This window comes from Procambarus clarkii, chromosome 54 (genome assembly GCF_040958095.1).
Source record: "Procambarus clarkii isolate CNS0578487 chromosome 54, FALCON_Pclarkii_2.0, whole genome shotgun sequence".
NCBI lineage: Eukaryota > Metazoa > Arthropoda > Malacostraca > Decapoda > Cambaridae > Procambarus > Procambarus clarkii.
In genome coordinates this window covers 17,241,215-17,258,043 of record NC_091203.1, presented here as the reverse complement: position 1 = coordinate 17,258,043, position 16,829 = coordinate 17,241,215, and positions in this window count along the sequence as shown.

Genomic DNA, 16,829 nt, shown 5'->3' with positions numbered 1-16,829 from the left:
TCAGCTTGCATTGTGGATGCCCAGTTACTAATTCGTATATTCCTTTGAATTGTGCTGCCATCGGGTTGATGAACAAAAACAGCACTTCCTGCCCGCCCTGTAGCTATATTGAGTGATTCGTCAGTGTATATAGTCTGTATTATCTTGTTTTCAGTTTGTATATTGTGAATGTGTTCTATGGTGCTTAATTTAGCAGCAAGCTGAGCATGAGGGTTGTTTGTGATTTTTTTTGTGTGAAACACATTTTATTGTGTTTCTTGGTGGGGTATGCAGGCGTCAGGATGTCAAAAGGTACTATCTGCCAGGGTGGAAGGAAGTGCTGTTCATTTTCATCTGTACATACATCGTGCAGTCCCATCATTTGAATATGAGTGGATGTTCTTTGAATCCATTTAGACTCGCTGGTTCCATTTCGTATGTGTTCTAACAGTTCAACTGACACAATATTGTTTTTGCTATCACGCAGAAGCTTTAGTCCCATCATAAGATTGATTTAAAATATTCTATCTCGAATGCTAAGTATATTTAATTCTTTCCGCATATTGAGAACTTTGGTAGTTATAGGACAGCCAAGTATAATTCTGAGTGCTTCATTTTGCATTTTTTCCAGTCTACCAATTCTTTTGCCAGTTTGCAGGACCAAAGCTGGTGCATGATAGTCTATCAGAGACCTTATATATGCTAAGTACATCATTTTTGCAATTCTAATATTAACACCGTATTTAGGGCAATACCCCACTACAGTTCTGAGAGCCCTGAGTCTGTCTCCACATTGTAGATGTAACTTATTGACTGCAGTTGAGGTTCAAGGGACAGAGACATCAAGGTATTTGAAAAAAGTGACATTTGCTAATGGTATGTTATCTATCTTAAGTTTTCGTGGTCCACTTTTGCCGTTGCCAATTTGTCTGTTAAATACCTTAGTTTTAGCAGCGTTGATTACAAGACCAAGGCTCTCACAAGCTGTATGATACAATTTAAGAATGCTTGCATTTCGCGGTGTGTTTTAGTATGTACGAGGATGTCATCTGCATACCTGATACTGATGTTTGCCGGCCTGATTGAGATTGATTTTAGTAAGGCATTCATTAGAACATTAAACAAGGTAGGACTTAGTACTCCTCCTTATGGGGTGCCTAGATGCATTAATTTGGTTTTACTTTTGTAGCCTTGCAACAGTGCAGAGGACTTCCGGTTGGTAAGATAGCCCTGTATCCATTGTAATAATTGCCCACCCATATCCATTCTCTCTAATTCATTCAGCATTCATCCGGACACTCAAGCCCCGCCCATACTGGGTAAAGTGTCACTGGAGAAGGGAGTCAGGGAACTCAAAGGGAACACCATGAGCTACCACTTTCTTTCTTTTTATTTGGGAAACAAATACAACAATAGAAAAACATCAACATCATCAATCACATTGTCAAGGCAAGAAACACAGGAACAAACGTTAGAAGAGGAAAACACACAAACAAAAGTCGTACAAAACACAAATTGGTAACATGCATATAGGTAACAATGAAATACAGTCAGTAAAGAAAAAACACCAGAGCACTATAACCCAACAAGAAACAGGCAAAAAAACAAATGAAAAAATAACCCCTAGCTCACAGCACATCAAAACAAATAAAGAAATAAAGCAACACAAAACAAGAACAACACGCATTTAATCATTCTCATATTTATCCGGATATAGATGCCGCGGTTACTTTTTCCTATAGGCATCCCCCGAGCCCTCAATTCCGTAGATGTGTAAACGTGACTACGTGATGGACTGAAGCAAAGGAACCGGAGATACACAGGGCGGCAACATAGTGGGCAGAGTCGCAGGGGACACAATCACAGAGGGCGATGGTGCAGGGGACACAATCACAGAGGGCGATGGTGCAGGGGACACAATCACAGAGGGCGATGGTGCAGGGGCCGACACCACAGGGGGCGGAGTAACAAAGAACAGCTGAGCAGAAGGAAGCCACGCAGCAGTCGGCACCACCAGGAGCAGATGCGCGGAAGGCACAGACATGGACGCTAGAGGCACGGGGGTTGCCGGAACAGAATCTTTCTTAAGAACGAGCACCAAGACCCCACCCTCTACCGCAACCTCGTCCTGTGCCACAACCTCCCAACGCGGGGATGCAGAGGCAGCCAGAGAAGATACAGGACCATGGCCAGGCGACAATCCCAACACAGGACCCAACACCGCTGCAACACGGCCCACAGGAGCCGCAGGCACTCCAACAACGTCGCCCACATCATCATCCACAGAAGACGAACTTCCGGAGTCCCAAAAATCCCGGACGTCGGCCCAGGCCTCACCACGAGGCGAAGACAGACTCAAAGATCGTCGCGAATACTTGGGCACAGGTCGCAGGTCGTCGGAACTATTATCCCCGCCAGGAGTCACCGCAACAGAATCTCTGGTTGGCCGGACAACTCCACAAAGTGCACGATCACACAACATTGCATCCTCGTCATCAAAGGGAACAGGACCACTCACCGCAGGAGACATCACAGCGTGCACGTCGACACGGGCCGAAGACACAGCTGCAGGAGACCATACAGGCCGGGGCGCAGCCTTGACGTCCTGGGGCGCGAGACCACACTCCACAGGAGACACAATGGAGATTCGACTGGAGACGAGGTAGGCAGAGATAGCTGAGGTGCGGGAGCTGGGGATGCACTAACTACCACCCCGACACCCACATCCAGGCTGGCATCAGAGACCGGCAACGGGGCACCAGTCGACTGGGAAGTATCACTCACCACAGCAGCACCTTCCGACAGGTTCTAATGCAATTATTAGAAACATACAAATTAAAGAAATTAATTCAGATTTAGAAGAACTAAGAAATGCCCAGAGACCTGAAAGCTGCAGTATTAAAAGCTATGACAAGTTTTGTAATAATAGGTATTTGTATGGTCAGCACAGTAACCGGACCAGGCAATGTGGTGTTGTCATTGCGCGAATTCGCCTTGGCTATAGACACATCTGGCAGGTTAGTGAAGCTGAGCCACTACCAGAATATTCAGATTGTAAACGCTGTGATAAATCTCTAATGCATTCACTAGAACACTATATTGTTGAATATGAAACCATAAAAGATTTTAGACCTGGCCTATTGTATCACCAACTGTGTAACTATTTCATTAACTCTGGTGTTCTGGACGACATCCTAACAATTTATCCAAAATTTGCTTGTCCATTTTAAAGAATGAAGAACAATTTTATTTAAATTACTTCCAAGCTGCATCCCTTATGATCCTATTCCTGCCCTTGTGTGGCAGTACACAATAGAAAGTTGTTTTTACATATTCATACATTAAAGCAATGATTGTAACCATGATATATATATGTGCCAGTTTAGACCTATTGTCTTGTGTATGACCCTCTGTCTTGCGTGACAGTGAATGCCAGCATTATCCTCACTTTAATAGGACTTAATTGAAATCCTCAGATTAGGCAAAATTGTAATTAATTTTGCAAATAAAGATGAAAATAATAATAATGTTCTGATAACAGATTTTTGCCGGGTGATGATGGGCTTGAGGTAATTTTCAGTGGTTGAACGCCATGCACAGATACCATATGTAAGGTAGGGATAGATTAGCGGGTAGTATAGTGAGAGGAGAGCAGAGTTTGGAACATAATATCTGATTTTAGAGAGTATACAAACTGTTTTGGAAAGTTTCTTGGTAATGTGTTGTACTCACCTAATTGTGCTTGCGGGGAGTTGAGCTTTGTCTTTTTGGTCTCGCCTCTCGACTGTCAATCAACTGGTGTACAGATTTCTGAGCCTACTGGGCTCCCTCTGAGCCTACTGGTCTCTATGTTGTATGTGGGTGCTGAAGTGAATCTCTTGTCTAAGTATAGGTCAAGGAACTTTCCATAATTTTTAATGCTGTTATTAACATAGTCTGTCTGGAGCTGAATTGCATTTGTTGATTTGCTTCCAAATAAGATGTAGTAGGTCCTTTTTATGTTAAGTGTGAGTTTGCTGGTATACAACCATAAGTGGACTTTTTTTTAATTCATTATATACAACATTATTTAATGAGTAGGGGTTGGGGTCTTAGAAGATGAGGGTAGAATCTTCAGCAAATAATATAGGTTTAAGAATGTTAGAGCCATTAGGTAGATCATCGCTGTATATAAGAAATAGGAGAGATCCTAGGATGCTGCCTTGAGGCACTCCTACAGTTAATGGTAGAGTGGGAGATGTTATATCATTGATGGCTACATATTGGTGTATGTCACTAAGATGGGATCGATAATAGTTTAGGGCAAGGCTTCGGATTTCATAATGGTGAAGTTTAAGTAAGAAGTAGTTATGGTTAACAGTATCAAAGACCTTTCACAAGTCAATGAAGAGTCCAATCTGAAACTCATTTTTGTCAAGGGATGCGTAGATTATATCAAGCAGACTAATGATTGCATCGTTAGTGGATTATATTGCATCGATTGTAGATTATATCAAGCAGACCAATGATAGCACTTTGTTTCACTATACAATGGAATGTGAAAAATCTTGGAATTCAGAGATAACACCAACAATGGAGTCCAAGAAATGTGTATGTATTTCATTCATAATGATATACTACCTGGAATCTTATCAAAGAATCCAAAATTTGCTTACTGTATGTAATGCATCCACATGACTGTAAAGCTGCCGCCAAGTTTCAAGTTCATGTCGACATGAACTTGAAACCGGCCATATACTGCAGGTATGTTGACGACATTTTTACACAGGTACATGATGTCAGACATCTGCAGGAGCTAAAAGTGGCATTTGAGCGGAATTCTGTGTTGCGTTTCACTTACGAGATGGAGAAGGATGGGAAGCTGCCCTTTCTAGATGTAACGGTCATGGAAAGGAGCGGAGGTTTCCACACTGCAGTCTACACTAAGGAAACAAACATAGGAATGTGCCTCAATGCCAACAGTGACTTCCCAGACAGGTTCAAGAGGAGTGTTGTTAACGCTTATGTCGACCGTGCTCTCAGCCCCAGCTCAGGTTGAAAGCAAGTCGATGAAGAGCTCTGTAGGGTAAGGCAGGTCCTAGTCAACAACGGCTTCTCCAATGGTTTCGTTGAAGACTTCATAAGAAGGAAGGTGACACGCAATGCAACCTCTGAAGAGACAACTAACACAACACCTAAACCCCCTATTAGACTATTTTACAGGAACTTCTTTTCCACAGCCTATAAAACGGAGGAAAGGGTCCTGAAAGATATTGTCAGTAGAAACGTTATCCCAACAGACAAAAATCAGAAGATACAACTGACGATTTACTATAAAACCAGAAAAACGGCCAGCCTACTCATGAGAAACTCTCCAGACAAAAAGCAGAACGCTTAAAAAGAGACCAACGTCGTCTATGCCTTCAAATGCCCAATTGGAGACTGTAAGTCTAAAAAAAAACAGTATATAGGAAAGACAACAACATTTATTTCCAGGCGTTTAACGATGCATAAGCAACAGAGCTCCATTAAGGAACATATAATCTCTTCCCACAAACAAACCATCACCAGAGAAATCTTAGCAAACAAAACAGAAATCATCGATAGATACAGCGATAGCAGGCGGCTTGACATCTGCGAAGCACTACACATCAAGAAGTCAACACCAGCAATCAGCAGCCAATTACTTTTATATATATATATATATATATATATATATATATATATATATATATATATATATATATATATATATATATACATATATATATATATATATATATATATATATATATATATATATATATATATACATATATATACATATATATATATATATATATATATATATATATATATATACATATATATATATATATATATATATATATATATATATATATATATACATATATATACATATATATATATATATATATATATATATATATATATACATATATATATATATATATATATATATAAATATATATAAATATATATATATATATATATATATATATATATATATAAATATATATATATATATATATATATATATATATATATATATATATATATATATATATATATATATATATATATATATATATATATATATATATATATATATATTGTTACGAACCCGGATCCAGCGTCCGAGCCTGGAGCAGTGACAACCACGCCATCTGTGGGTCAGCTCCCGAAACCCCCGCCAAACGAACGACGAGACCTAGTGAGGACAGCGTGTACTGGCCTCGAGGACCAGTTTCCAGTCTGGTTCAGCGCTCAACACCGCCGCTCCTGACCTCTGGTGAGGTGGTGCTCCGACGACAGCGCCATCTATGGACTGGATACGTCAGGTGTTTGCGCCCGCCACCGTAAGTGAGGAGTATTAGTGTCCCGGTTATTAATGACGTGTCTGCTTACAGAGCCGACCTGGGACCACTGTGTTGAAGGTGGAGTCAGTCTACCCGAGGCAGCCAGTCTCCATACTGTGAAGTTTGCTGCAGCTGTTGTGACGTCGTCCCCCCGGAAGAACACTGTGGTGTGTTAAGCCTGCCAACGGAGTGGCTGTGAAAGGATTTACCCGGGACCGACGGTTGGAGACGATAATCCACTGGGGTATTGAGGACAGGAGGGTGATTGGTGATATCACACGAGACTCCTGTCTAGGGCGTACCCCTTTTATCGTTCGTGGAGTGGCCGTACCAGCCTTGGTGGCTCAGTACCTGCCAGCAGACCTGCTGGACGTGTGGTTGACGGCCTCCACGACGGTGCCCCCAGTGGACCTGTGTTGTGGCTGACCTGTGGCCAGGGTAGGCTCGGCGTTCTCAGAGGACACGTCTTGAGGCCACGAAGAAAGCACCGCGGACTCAGCACCTAGCTTCTTATTCAAGAGTCTTCAGCAGAAGACTAGATTGTGCACGATCCCCTTGTAAAGTGTTAATACCCCTCCCCCTTGTGTACTCTTTTATTCTATATATTTAAACGGTGATGGTGAACATTATATTATATTAAGTTCTTAACTTTCTTTCCCTACTCCCTTTTAAGTTACTTGCGTCACGGATCTCATCCCTTGATAGCCACTACTGGCTTGGGAACGGATACATATATCTTCCTCTAACAACATCAGAGTGAGAACCCCGTTGCGTCCCGAGAGGGCCGTAACATATATATATATATATATATATATGTCGTACCTAGTAGCCAGAACGCATTCTCAGCATACTATGCAAGGCCCGATTTGCCTAATAAGCCAAGTTTTCATGAATTAATGTTTTTTCGACTACCTAATCTACCTAACCTAACCAAACCTAACCAAACCTAACTTTTTCGGCTACCTAACCTAAAATATAAAGATAGGTTAGGTTAGGTAGGGTTGGTTAGGTTCGGTCATATATCTACGTTAATTTTAACTCCAATAAAAAAATATTAACCTCATACATTATGAAATGGGTAGCTTTATCATTTCATATGAAAAAAATTTAAGAAAATATATTAATTCAGGAAAACTTGGCTTATTAGGCAAATCGGGCCTTGCATAGTAGGCTGAGAAGTGCGTTCTGGCTACTAGATACGATATATATATATATATATATATATATATATATATATATATATATATATATATATATATATATATATATATATATATATATATATATATATATATATAAATTTATATTATTAAATATAACCGAAAAAGTAAGATTAATAATTCTAACACAAATTTTCTCAATGTTTCTTATATTTCTTTTCACTGTTGATGGTAACTGAAAAATCAATTCTCCAAAATTCACTTTTATTTCTAGTCTGACGCAACAATTGAACGCGTTTTGTAAAACTTATTACATTTTCACAGACTTTAGTTTACACACACACAACTATAACTAAACAGAGTTTAAACAGCTTCGATTTTATACATGCATTTGGGTGAGGTGACATTTTAATACAGTTTTGGATGAGGTGAAAACAAACTTTCAACACAAGACAGAACACGAAACAATGGGTATAATATTTTTTAAGTTAAAGGGAAGAATGGAAGTAACTACAAAGGGCCTATTGGTCCATATTTCTTGATGCTTCTATATTGGTGCGGAGTCTTGAAGTGGGTAGAATATAGATGTGCATTAATTGGCAGGGATAAGAGCCTCGTTGGACGTAGAATCACTGTTTACCAACGTACCTGTGGATGAAACAATCGGGATGATAGCAGACAGAGTGTATCGTGATCCGGACTGTACTCCTCTTGACATACCAGAAAACATTCTAAGGAAACTACTCCAAGCTTGTACTAAAGAGGCACCCTTCTTAAGCCCGGATATGCACATGTATAAGCAAGTAGATGGGGTCGCCATGGGTTCTCCCCTAGGTGTCCTGTTTGCGAACTTCTACATGGGTACCATCGAACAAAAGGTTATAGTCGACATGAACTAGAAACCGGCCATATACTGCAGGTATGTTGACATTTTTACACAAGTACCTGATGTCAGACATCTGCAGGAGCTGAAGGAAGAATTTGAGCGGAATTATGTGTTGTGTTTCACTTACGAGATGGAGAAGGATGGGAAGCTGCCCTTTCTAGATGTATCAGTCATGGAAAGGAGCGGAGGTTTCCACACTGCAGTCTACACTAAGGAAACAAACATAGGAATGTGCCTCAATGCCAACAGTGACTGCCCAGACAGGTACAAGAGGAGTGTCGTTAACGCTTATGTCGACCGTGCTCTCAGCCACAGTTCAGGATGGAAGCAAGTCGATGAAGAACTCTGTAGGGTAAGGCAGGTCCTAGTCAACAACGGCTTCTCCAATGGTTTCGTTGAAGACATCATAAGAAGGAAGGTGAAACGCCATGCAACCTCTTAAGAGACAACTAACACAACACCTGTACCCCCTATTAGACTATTTTACAGGAACTTCTTTTCCACAGCTCATAAAACGGAGGAAAGGGTCATGAAAGAAATTGTTAATAGAAACGTTATCCCTACAGACAAAAATCAGAAGATACAATTGACGATTTACTATAAAACCAAGAAAACGGATAACCTACTCATGAGAAACTCTCCAGACACAAAGCAGAACGCTTTAAAAATAGACCAACGTCGTCTATGCCTTCAAATGCCCACTTGGGGACTGTAAGCCTCAAAGAATTCAGTATATAGGCAAGACAACAACATCTCTTTCCAGGCGATTAACGATGCATAAGCAACAGGGCTTCATTAAGGAATATATAATCTCTTCCCACAACCAGACCATCAACAGAGAAGTCTTAACAAAAAACACGGAAATCATCAATAGATACAGCGATAGCAGGCGGCTTGATATCTGCGAGGCACTACATATTAAGAAGTCGACTAGCAATCAACAGCCAATTAATGCACAACCATATTCTACCCACTTCAAGACTCCACACCATTATAAAAGCATCAAGAAATATGGGCCAATAGGCCCTTTGCAGTTACTTCCATTCTTCCCTTTAACTTACAAAATATTATACTCATTGTTTCGTGTTCGATATTGTGTTGAAAGTTTGTTTTCACCTCATCCAAAACTGTATTAACATGTCACCTCACCCAAGTGCAGGTATAAAATCGAAGCTGTTTAAACTCTGTTTAGTTATAGTTGTGTGTGTGTAAACTAAAGTCTATGAAAATGTAAAAAGGTATTACGAAACGCGTTCAAGTGTTTCATCAGACTAGAAATAAAAATGAATTTTGGAGAATTGATTTTTCAGTTACCATCAACATCAGTGAAAAGAAATATAAGAAATATTGAGAAAATTCGTGTTAGAATTATTAATCTTACTTTTTCGGTCATATTTAATAATTATATATATATATATATATATATATATATATATATATATATATATATATATATATATATATATATATATATATATATATATATATATATATATATTGTGACGATAATCTCTTTCAAGAGAGATTGAGCCTGCTCTTCCCTACAAAGTACATAAAAATAAAAGACAATATAGAAGATACGTCCAGCAAGTATCGCCAAATGTTTTGCCCAGAGAGCAAATCGTACCCAGCACACAGTGACACCTGCTAGCTACCGCCACCGTAAACAGCAAACTGCTTGTCCTTTGCCTGCCTGTCGCTGATTGGCTGGTGTCCCGTCGCACCTGCCCTCCGCCCTCCGCCACAAGTTGATGTCTGGGCTGCAGTGCTTCAGTATTGTCAGAATATCTCAGTGCTCCTTGCAGTTGACATCTCTCGCTGGTAGACTAAGCCTTGGCTTTCGTGTACTAAGGGAGGTGCCGGCTCGAAGCCAAAATTCCACCACCATTAATATTTATTTTGCTATCACTGTAACTCACTTGTCTTAACGTAACTTTTCATTTGCCAGTGATTATTCATATTATTTTGTTTGTTGACTTGTCTTTTATATTTTATGTGCTTAACTTTATTCATGTCTTGTTTCTCTAAAGTAATTAAAATTTCATTGTTAATTTACTTGTGTTTTGTGTGTCTTCCCATTACCTTACCACAGACGAAAGCTCCAGCTTTTCTCTTTTTTTTCTATAATGTGACAAGGCCCTGCCCCTAGCTTTTGAAACAGCCGAACACCAACGGATTACCGTCACAATATGTATATATATATATATATATATATATATATATATATATATATATATATATATATATATATATATATATATATATATATATATACATATATATATATATATACATATATATATATATATACATATATATATATATATATATATATATATATATATATATATATATATATACATATATATATATATATATATATATATATACATATATATATATATATACATATATATATATATATACATATATATATATATATATATATATACATATATATATATATACATATATATATATATATATACATATATATATATATATACATATATATATATATATATATATATACATATATATATATATATATATATACATATATATATATACATATATATATATATATATATACATATATATATATATATATATATATATACATATATATATATATATATATATATATACATATATATATATATATATATATATATATATATACATATATATATATATATACATATATATATATATATATATATATATATATATATATATATATATATATATATATATACATATATATATATATATATATGAATGTATATATATATATATGTAAGGGGTACCACCTCTGGTGCAAGTGTAGGGACCCATAGCCTCGGAGAAGAAAATTAAGAGTACTCAGAGAAGACCTTGTGGATCCTCACTGAACAATTTGATATTTTCTTCTCCTACCACCCCTATTCTTTTTATGTGTGTATATTTATCTAACTTTATTTGAAAATGTCATTACACAAAAAAAGTTATAATATTGATTACATGCAGGGTACAAGGCTGCATGTCACAAGTTAAATAGCTCCTCCAGCTCCTCAGATGGCGGGCAGGAACCATGGATGTAGTGAGCATTTCCTCTCTGGATTGCCACAATAAGGCGCTGAAAAAGAAAACTGGCAGCTCTATGGTCTCTAGTTGTTTCGATTAGCTTAGACCCCAACTCCTTCAAAAAGCTAGCAGCACTTTTACCCCCAGGCTCCAAGTATCTGAGGCAATGGGGACAAAATTGTAGTGGTGCTCAAGGTCTCTGTATTTACGTGACTTGGCAGCTTCCCGGTGATTGGCAGCAGCTCCTGCTTGTGTAGCACTGAAGTCAACATTGGTATTGGCTAAATTTGAAACGCAAGTGTAGTCCCACACCAACTGTCTACCATTCTTCCAGGGGTTCACCGTGATTCCATCTGGGCGACCGACAGGCTCATCAGAGTTGCGGGACATTAGGTAATGAGGCTCTCTCTCTGCTGGACAACCGGCTGTGGTAAGGCTTCTCTTAATGTCATTGACCTCACCGTGTCTTGCATGCCATCCTCCTGTCCTTTGGCAGAGAAGGCCATGCCGTCCGTACCTGTCGGCCACTGCCTAGCCGCAAATACACCTGTATTCGGTGTGGATTGGGGCAGGGAGACAGAGAGCCATGGCAGTTCGGAGGGCCTGCGGTGTGAGACGGGTGCCGGTTGCTGACATTGGGATTGCTAATAGGAAATCTCCTGCATGGGGAGCTGTTACAGCTCTCAGTCGGGCAGTGTCATGTGGTGTTGTCGCAGCTTCTAGTAAAGTCGCAGCTTCTTGGTGGGCAATGGGGCGATCCCAGCTGGATTGCTTATGGGCTTCAGAAGGCGGTGGTTGGGGTGCTGGTCCTGCGAGAGAGACCCATTTGGTTGTGCAGTCTGTGAAGCTGGGATCATGTACCCCTGCCTATTGAACTAGGTGCTCAGGTAGGATTTCCTTCACCAAGTTGTCAGACCCCCTTGAAGAGGACAGGAACGCTGGTACAGCAATTTGTGTTGCTGTGCGCAAGCCAAGGCTCCCCCCCCCCCCCCGAGTCTGACATGAAGGGAGGCCTGTTTCCACTGTGAGTCACTGAGGGAAAGATTGAGGGCTTTTTCTAGTGTTGATTTCAGCAAGCTGTCGTACTCTTCTAATTTAATATTGTTGAAAGATGGCGAACATCTTAGAAAGTAGGTCAGCCTGGGGAGGGACAAGCATCTGGTGATGAGGTAAAGTGCATCATGGGCATCGATGTCTTCAATCCTCTCGTTCATCCTCTTCAGGTCAGTGATCTTCTTACCAAGGACCTTGTCGATGGAATTCCTTCCAAGAGGAGCACCTAGGAGTGTGCTGTCCTCAGGGTTGGCTGTATGAATGTCAGGCAAAACGACCTTTATTTGCTCTATTATGTGCTGGTTGGTGGAGGTTATTTCGCACTTGGAAGGGTTCAGGGTGAGGCCTAGGCTTGCTCCTTGCTCCTGAATTATTCTTATGTCGTCCAAGAGTGAGGCTGGGGAGCCAGCTAGAGTACCATCGTCCAAAAACCAAATGTTGAGCTCACTGGACAGGTTATCGGTGACTTCCTTGATGACTAGGCAGAAAAGAAAAGGAGCAAGGGGGTCACCCTGTTGGACACCTTGTGATTCAATATCATGTTCCCCAAAAAGCAGAGTTAGATTCTTGCTGTAGCATGAGTTTACAACCGGGTAGAGGGAAGGAAAAAGAAGATGAACCGCACTGAGTACTGCATCCCTTCTAACCAGATTGAATGTATTTTTGAAGTCCAGCTTTATCAGGGCTTTTTCCATCCGTAATGTTGGCAATGTAGGTTCTAGCTGCAAGAGCCGCTGCCTCACCCCCTTGGGGAATGCCAAACCCAAGCTGTTTTGGCTTCAGCATGTCGGCTGCTGCCTGACTAACTGCTCTAGCAGCAGCCTTAGCGACGAGACGCCGGAGTGAATTGCCCACAGCTATCGGTCTGATTCCTCCATCTTTTTTCCTCGGGGCACAGAGGTTAGCGCCAAAAAAGAGAGGCCGTATGGTCTCTGGTATGTTGCCAGCTAGACATGTGTTGGCGAATCTAGTTTGTTCCACCAGGAGGCCCTGTGCAATGTCTCCCAGTGCAGGGTTGAGCATTTGTTTGATGTGGTTGGGTCTTAGTCCTGTGAACTCACCTGCTGATCCTGGTGGGAAGGATAAAGCTGCTTTATGCACCATGGATTCGAGCACACACAGGGGTTCTGCTCTGGTGACACCAACTAGGGGGAAGACTGTCATCACGAGGAGCTCTGGGTGGGTGTTTTTTCCTCAGGGACTGTGCTGTATCGGCATCCCTCGTGGCAACTGTCTTCACTGGTGATGCCCCCTCCCCGCTCAGCTCGTTGTCGCCGTGTGGGGGCTTCGTGGGCGGCTGCTGGAGTGTGATGCTCCTTAGGACAGTCCTCTGTCCTTTTCTAGCCTTGTGCTCCTGCTGCCGTCCTCTCCAATTCTGCTGGGCACCTTTTCCTTTTCCTTCTGTTTCGTTTTTCTCCCCCCTCTTCTCCTATCTGCTTGCCGTTTCCTGCCGACCATTTGCTCGTTCTGATTCTTCCATGGACTTCTTCTATTTTGACGCCCGGGTGCTTGAGGAGGCATACTCATGCACCCGTATAACTGCAGTACCCGACGTCGAGAGCGAGGGGAACCTTTTATTGTCAATCCCCACTTCGTCACTGAACCCGATCTCGACGGACTGTCGGTTTCTTAAGGTGGCGTTTGTGGGGCGTATACTCACGACGCACCCCTAGGAGGCCCCGACAAGATCGGCGATAGCTTCTTGTTGGGTGTCCTGCCTCTAATTGTGGCTCCATGGTGGGTGTGGGGGCACATTCGTGAGTGAATTCTTAATTTCGTCAAGATGATAACCCCTGTTTCGGCTGCTTCTGGCTTACCTTTTCAGGCTCGTGGGGTGGGCGACCAAGCCCCCGAGTCGGTCCGTATTGGAAGACCGGGCTCTGTAGCCTCCGCTGCATTGGGCCCCGACCTTGCTCCTCCTTTGGCCTCTCTGACTCCTTCCCCTGGCTCCCCTCCCTCCTCTGTGGTTGGGTCGAGCCCCAAGCCCCCAGTGGTGACTACCTCGTCCCCTGGCGCGGCTCCTTCTCTAGTTGTAACTACTGCGCCTTTTAACCCCTCTCTCTCTGGGGGTTCTCACCGCCGTCCTCGTCACGGCCGCCCTCGCTCGATTCCTTCCAGTTCTGCTACCTATCAAGCCTTGTTTGGTCCCGTTCTGTGGGCCAAATATTTTGATCTCCTCCCTCTTGATTCTGCGCCTCCTGACGATTTCTCCCTTCATCGACATCTCATTGATTCCGTGGATGCCTCCATTACTTTCAACCCCACTCGTCTCGGTACACGTGTCGTTGCTGCTCCTTCTCAGGATGCTGCTTCCCGCTTGGCTGCCTTATCCTGCCTTGGCGAGACCCCCGTTCGGGTCTCGAAGAACGTTCAATTGAATGCCAGTGTTGGCACTATTTTGCTCCCGCCCCATGTTGCAACCGGTGTTCGGGACCTGCGCGACTGCCACGACGATATTCGCCATATCCTCGCTGCCCAGGACCATTCTATTCTCCAGGTGGACACGTTTACTCGTACCCCTCGTGGTAGTCGCCGTCAACCCCTCCGGGTTGTGAAGATTACCTTTGATGGTAGGACCCTTCCACCCTCTGTCATTCTTGCTGGTGCCAGGTGCTCTGTCCAGGAGTACATTCCTTCTCCTCGGCTCTGCAACAAGTGCTGGAGGTTTGGGCATGGTGCCCTCCGCTGCTCCGGGACTGTCTCTCTCTGTCCTTTGTGTGGTGGCGAGGGTCACTCTAAGTCGGAGTGCACTTCTCCCCAGGCTCGTTGCCTCAACTGCGGTGAGGCCCATCCTACCTTCTCCCGTGCGTGTGTCCATTACAAGCTTGAGGCAGCCGTCCTCAACCTGAAGCACCGGGAGCGTTTATCTTTTCCTGAGGCGAGGCGCCAGGTTCGCCGGCTCCCGCCTTATGCTAATATCTCTTATGCTCGCGTGTTGCGCTCTTCCTCTCCTCGTCCTTCCCGCCTTCCTCAGACTCACAACCGTTTCCGGGCCTTGGACCCTGATGCGCCCACTGCCCCCTCCTCTGTTCCTTTGGGTTCTCTCCCGAAGGATCCTCCTCCTGGTCCTCTGTCTGGGGTTCCCCTTCCTTCTACCCGGTCTGTCGTGTCTTCTGTGTCTTCTTCCTCGTCCCCCTCCGATCCTCCTTCCCATCCTCTTCCTCCATCTATTGGCTCTCCCCACCGCCTGTCGGTGCGGGCGGATGTCCATCGCTCTCCTAACGGCCGTCGTGTGTGCTCTCGTTCGTCTTCTCCTGTTGAGACACTGGAATCCGTTGCCCGGTACGTAGTTGCTGGGACACCGGTCTCTTTAAGTCAGAAGCGTAAGCCTGGCTCCTCTCCTTCCTCTTCCCCGGCGGGTAAGAAGGCTTCGCTTTCTTCCTCAGCTCCTCCTTCTGGCTCTGTTGCTCCTTCCCCTCCCGTTTCAGTGCTTGCGCCCCCTGTTCCTGCTATGGAGGTTTCTTTGGCCCCTGCTTCCCTTTCGGTTGCTGCTCTTGCTGGGGTGCGCTCCCCTCTTTCTACTCCCCCTCCTCCTCCTGCTGTCCTTGACGGCTCCTCTCCGTTGTCTCCTCCTCTTCCTCCTCCTCCTCCGGACCCTGCCCGCCCACCTCTGCTCTGTTCTCCCGTTTCCTTCCCTCCGTCTTTGCTCAGTTTACCCATGCCCCCTAACCCTGACTTTGCTGACCCTGATCCCGACCCTGATATTCTTTAACGTGCTCTGTTGGTCTTTCGCCTTTGTTTCTTCCTTGTTCTCTGTTTTTGTCCTTTCTCTTCTCGTCGTTGTCCATTCTTCAATGGAACGTTCGAGGTTATTACGCCAATTTCCTCGAACTCCAACTTCTGATTTCGCGGTTTTCGCCCCTTTGTGTCTGTCTCCAGGAGCCAATGCTTGGTGCTCGTCCTGGTCGTTTTCGTGGCTATTCCTTTCTCTCCCCTCCCCCCCAGCCATTGCTGGGGCTTCTAATTCTTCTGCTCTTTTGATTCGGGCTGATGTTCCCTTTGTTCCTTTACTTTTTCCTTCGCCTCTCCATTGTTCTGCTCCTCGTATCTTTGTGGGGAAATGGTACACAGTTTGTTCCATTTATCTCCCCCCCGAGTGTCCCGCTCTCTCTTCCTGATTTGAAACACCTCCTGGACTCCTTGCCGGAGCCTGTGCTCCTGCTGGGTGACTTCAATTGTCGTCATTCTCTTTGGGGTGACGTTCTGACGAATACCCGGGGTCGCCTCCTTGAGCCGTTTCTCCTCTCTTCTTCCCTGTCTCTTCTGAATTCTGGTGAGCCCACTCATTTGGACTCTCGGACTCGCACCCTTTCTTGTCTTGATCTT